The sequence below is a fragment of the Cynara cardunculus genome (assembly GCF_001531365.2).
Source record: "Cynara cardunculus var. scolymus isolate 2C chromosome LG 1, CcrdV1, whole genome shotgun sequence".
NCBI lineage: Eukaryota > Viridiplantae > Streptophyta > Magnoliopsida > Asterales > Asteraceae > Cynara > Cynara cardunculus.
Genome location: NC_037528.1, coordinates 20,037,191 through 20,043,855, shown reverse-complemented (window position 1 = coordinate 20,043,855; position 6,665 = coordinate 20,037,191).

The following is a 6,665-nucleotide window of genomic DNA, read 5'->3' as shown; positions in this document are numbered from 1 at the left end:
GAAAGGTAGAAATTGATATAACGTAATTAAAAAAATAAAATATATTGATTTATTTATATTATCTTATTAAACAAATTTAGCAAAAGTCTTAAAGTCTTAAAATATTAAATGACCAAAATACTTTTTATACTCACTTTTTCATTTTTTCACCCCCTCATCTCCTCACATACACTCACCCCTTCACATATACACTCACCATTTCACAACCGATTTTTTTAAAATTATAATTTTAAATTTATACTTTATACCCCTATAATTAATTGATTAATTTACTTTACGTCCTTTAGTTTTAAATGTTTCATTTTAAACTTTTATCAAATTAACATACATAATCTAATTGTATATCAATTAAAACATGTTTAAAAAATACATTTTTATTTTAACAAGTTACACTATTATAATCKTCTCGTTAATACCTTCGAAATGAGTCCAACATTGAATAGTTTTTGACTTAATTATATTATTATAGTTAATACCTCCGAAATGAGTCCAATATTGAATATTTTTATAGTTATTTATTTATATATATACTATATATTTTGGGGTTAGGCTATCCAAATTGCCCTGTATAATATCTTTTGAATTAATATGTTCTTGAGTTTTTTGAAATATATATATACATGTATTAATTCAACCTTAATCTGAGTTTCTGGACAAGAAAGAGAGTAAGCAATTGAAATTTCATTCTAAAAGCCATCTTTTTTTGTCTTTTCATGGCTTATGATCTGTTAAATTTGTAGTTTTTTTATTGGTTTTGAGTGTTTATCTTAAAACTCAAGTTTCTTGGTTCTTTGCTATTGGTGTAAATCGAATACATTTGTGGAGTCGTTTAAATATGTTGGATTTTAAACTGCCATACAATTTTTTTCATCGATAGTCTATAATTGGAACCATAACTCATATTTATTCAAATTGTATTAATATGTAAAGACCAAGTGTAACATATATCATCGTTAAATCTTATCTTATAAAACCAGTGGAACTTCAAAATCGTTAAAATTCATGGCTCCCGCCGCATTGCGCGGGTACACAACTAGTATATATTAATGATTGTAATAAGTTTTTTCTATATTTATATATTAAAAAGTTTATACACACATATGTACATATATACATATATATATATATATATATATACGTGTGTGTGTATGTGTGTTTGAGGGGGATGATAATAAAATAAGAACCATAAAAAAGTTACAAATTTGTAAGAATTGATATAAAAAAATATTTTTTTGCATTATGTTTTTCATCAAAAACTATGATTTAAAATATTATTTTACGTATTTTTGTGTTCACTTTATTAAAAAATTACATATGATTTTTTTCTGTTCACTTACACCATCTCCAATCAATACTAAAATATTTTTTTTATCAAACTTTATGATTCACCGTCTCCTCCTCTATTAAAAATATTTATACTCATATCAATAGATAGACAAAGTTAACTATAATTCAATATTTTGGAATTCTCAATCAATATTGTGTCATTTCATTTCTCTTGGTTCTTACTGTTATATATACAAAGATATAATATAAACAAAACAAATGAAATAAGCATATTGTATTAATTGTATAGCAAAATGGAATATCAAATCAACACAAAGAAAATTGTTACTAAAATCAGCTATTTAATCCAAAATGAATTAAAGTAATCATAAATAAAAAACCATGTAACACTCTCAATGTTCCAACATATCATTTTTTTTTATCAATATGAGATGGGCAAAGTTAACTACAATTCAACATGAAACTTCAATAAGTTGTACTTACGCACAACTTACTTGTAATCATGAAAATTAAGTAAATTAACATTATATAACAGTGCATAATGCTTAAAAAGTTGTTTTTAAGAGATCGTGTCAAATGCATATATACATAAAGTTGTGGTCAAATATTCAATAGCAAAATCGATAATCAAAACGCATGATCTTAGAGTTGAAATAACAAATCAGTAACTTATAATGTATAACTAAAGGATCATTGGCCAAACGATATTCGGATTACCAGTATAGTCCAACCTCCCAAAAGGTCAATAGTATAAACATAACAGAATATAAGACGTATGCATGAATATATATATATATATATATATATATATATATATATCGTATATGAATACTATAAAATTCAAATAAAATTAGCTTTATTTATTCCATATATCGATATATAGAAATACAAGTCCTTTATGCGATTCTCGGTCTCCAATCGTATTGTTTTCCCCAAGAACCCTTATCGAAATCATAAAAGTAAAATCCATCCGACTGAACCAACCAATTACAGGGGTTATTATCCCCTTTATCTTGGTTGCATTTGTACATCATTGTAGTATTGAAAACATTGAAAACCTGCTCCTGCGATCCCCAGTAAAAATGACAAAAGTAGAGTGTTTTGTGAAAATAATTCTCACAAAAGCTCCAATGAAACTCTTGATTATAAGATAAATGACGATCGCCGAGATCAGTGTCTTTTGCCTTACATCGAACCAAGATATCACTATCTGGGATGCCATTTTGAATTGAAAGCACGAAACCAGGTACATAAACGCACGCAAATGTTGTACAAGAAATGAAAAGTCCGAGACACATAAAACACAAGATGCTCTTCATGAGGTCCATCGCAGTTGTGTTCAAGACAACGATACATCTGTTCTTATATATAATTTCAAATCTAAAAAAGATATTACATTCAATTCAACAAACTTTTTTATTTTAAAGATTCCAACAACTGTATCACTAAAAAAAGTCAATACAATTAATTCCCCCAACAAACTTTAGAGAGAGAGAAAAAGAGAAACAATTACAAATACATTTATCTCACCCCTCATGAAAAAAAATTAGCATCTCCAACAGTTATGTTATTTTAGAAATTTTGGAGATTTAAAAAAAATTGTTTCTACAGCTATACTAAACTCTCATTTAAAGTAAAATTAACTTATATTTATTTTACCTATATTAGTGTTTATGCGACACTACATTTAAAATTAACTAATACTTCAAGTTTGATATTAATGTTTTTTTTTACATCTATATTGTATTATAAAACATTTGATAAAAACTCTTAAAAATTATTTTTTGTGTATGAAGTATTGTTTATTGATGCATATTACTTAAAATTCAAGATTACAAGTAAATTGTGTATAAGGACAACTTATTAAAGCTCTATGTTTGAATTCGTGTAACTAACTACGGATAAACATAAACAAATAGAGGATAAACATCTCATTTTAATATATAAAAAATCTAAAATATAATTAGAATAATTATTGAGTTATAACAGAATACTTAATTATTATCTTTATAAAAAAATATATTATTAAACCTAAATTAAGTTACTTCGTTACGATAAATTAAATTATAACAAAAAATTTGAATTAAAAAAAACACAAATAAAAACTTTTAAATAGTTAACTTGATACTAATATTAATATATTTTTTGTAAATTTTATATGATATTTTCAAATTTATATTTTATTCAAAAATAAAAACATTATCGCTTTCTTAAAACCACATAAAATCGTATTATATTGGCATGGATAAAAAAAAAACAAAACATTGAAATTAAAATATGTCTTGATGCATTGCACGAGTACACTTCTAATTATTTTAATATATAATAACATTTTAATTTTATTTGTTATATTATATCATATTGCAAATTGAATTTATGTTCATCTTTTAGTTTTAATAAATTCAATTTTTATACATTCAACCTATATTAATGGGTTATTTGACAATTGCTGAATGGTTTGATGCACAATGATTAAGAGGCTCTCATGATATAATGCAAAATGAAATTAGAGCTCTTAATGGTTAAGAGAGATCCAGGATACAAAATTATTCAGAGAGTTTTAGAACCATTAAGAAACAATTTTTTTTTTTGCCAAACAAGATTCACCTCTTAACGATTCAGAAATTGCCTCTTAATAGAACTATTAAGAGATTAACAAACAACCCCAAAATTGTGATCAGAGTCGTCCCTCGGTGGCGGGTCAGATGCATCTCTAGGGTCCATAAAAAATAGGGGCATAAAATATTTTAGTATGTAGTAAGTAATTCGGTAAATTAGTAAATAAAGGAGATATAAATTCCTTTAATATCTGATAGGACTCAAAACACAGTTAGTATTACATTAAGGCCTGTATTAGTTAATTAGATTGGAGAATAAAATGTATAAGAAGTTAATTGGTTGTTCATTTTATAATATTGTTTATTGTTTATCTAAGTTTTTTTTTATCTGGTATCAAAAACTAAAATTATTTGCCTAAAAAACATTGATATATTCTCGATCATTCATCTCCCTTTGACGCTTTGATTATTCTTTCTGTATGAATTCGATTTTTTTATTAGAATATAGCAGATTTCTTGTTATTAACTAAGAAAACTCTTACTTATTGAAAAAAATTTACTAACCATATGAAAGACGGTTCAACTTATATCTATATTTAAGATTTCAAAATTATCCTGTTTTTTCTTACATATTGACTCGTTATTACCTGATATTGAGTGTTTGAATATTAAGTACTCTCCTATCTTAACAAGAATAAGATCACAAACTATAACAATGACAGACTTTTGATTCTAAAATTGATGGTTCCAAAATTTTTTGCTTTAACCCTAAAAGTTTAAAACGGTGATGAAAAACACTAACATGAGGTGAAATAGAAACTCAATTAATATATGTTGATTTACATATAGTGTTACTCTGAAGAGTCAACGTTGTGACACCACATGATGTCAATATGTATATTAAAGTTATATCATAAGATGTTTTTGTCGGTAAAACAGATTGACAATGCTATGTGAAAATGATATGGTAGATAATATTAATTTAAAAAAAATATTAATTGATTTTGCATCTCAGAATACTCGAAAAGACAGTTTTATATGAATTACCGGTATTTCTTGAATTCAATGTTATTTCGATGATAAAAACAATATATTGAAGATGTTTTCGTACATACAAGAGTCCTTTTTACATCTTACCCATGGCCTATATAGATAATTATTATTAATTATTTATAAATGTTATTAACTATATCAATTATTTTTTCTAATTATTATTCAATATATTTAGATATCAAAAAACAAATATAGCAATTTTAAAAATGTTTATGTAAGTTACATAAAAATTAAAGTTATACTTATTTAAGTAATTTAATAAAATATTTATTTAGTTATTGATTATATTTTAAAAAAAAATATTAATTAATTAAAATATGTGAGGTTGACTAATTTTATTGTCATTCATATTATATGTAATGGTTATTTAAAAGCATAGATCAATGTAGATTTTTTTTTCCTCAAAATTTGTTTTATCAAATTCAAAATTTATAGTATATATAATAATCAATTTTAAATTATTTCAGTTAACATATTATATTATTTAATTTTTCTTTACTATCATGTTTCTATTAATGAACATATTATATTATTAAAAATTTATTTTAATTATGTTACTAGAAATTTATTTCAATTACATTATGAAATATTTGTAATTGACTATTTTGTCAAGATGTCTTTTTTGGTCATTTACATGTTTATAAGTTAGTTTTTGTCAAACCTAATTTGTTTATCAGCTAATTTATCGGCTAGTTTGCCAAACATAGCTTAAAATCTCATTGTGTCACAACATCAACCTAACTGCCATATAAGATTGTATATATAGATTTCACAATTATAACTTCTACAACAAGAAATAGCAACTTACTTTCATAATTTTTTTCCATTATAACATTGTATTTTCATTTTTTATTATTATAACAATGTACTTTCAAATTATTATTTTTACTACGGCACTGTACTTTGAAATTTTTACCTATTGTAATATTGGGTAACTGTCTCATATGATTTAAATTACTCATGCCACCTCATTATCCATGTATATTGTCTAAATGTAACGTATTGTTGACATGACATTTCTTATACCGTTTCCATCATTGTGGTTGAACCAGTACTTCCTTTCTGCCATTCCTAGGGACCACCCATCTATAATCAACAGTTAAGATTAATCAATGAAAAAAATTAAATTTTAAAGTTTGAATTTTAATGAGGCCCAGTGAACAATGATGAAAGGGGCATTTTGGGAAGAAAAAGTTACACTTATCAAGGGTATTCTAGTAAATTGAATTCATTTGTAACCCCCAAACAATTAATGAGGAGTTACAAACAATCAAATCCTAAAAAATATGTATTCATATTATTATTAATTTTTTACTATTGATCTTCCATGTCCATTCTTCTATGAATTCCTAAATCACATAAGAAACATGGTAGTAACAATTTTCGGTATTGATCAATTTGAACATAAATAAACTGTGAACACAATTTGAACAAAAATTAACAACCGTGAACACGATATGTGCAATTTTTGGCCCATATATTCACATACATAGACGTCCCACAAAATTAAGGTAGCATCTGTTAATTTGTGTTCATCTGTTAATTTGTTCAAATTGTGTTCACGGTTCATTTGTGTTCAAATTGTGTTCACGGTTATTCATTTGTGTTCAAATTGTGTTCATGGTTCATTTGTGTTCAAATTGATCAATACCAAAAAATCGTTACTACCGTGTTTCTTATGCGATTTAGGAATTCATACAAGAATGAACATGAAAGATCAATAGTAAAAAAAAAATTAATAATATGAATGCATATTTTTTGGGATTT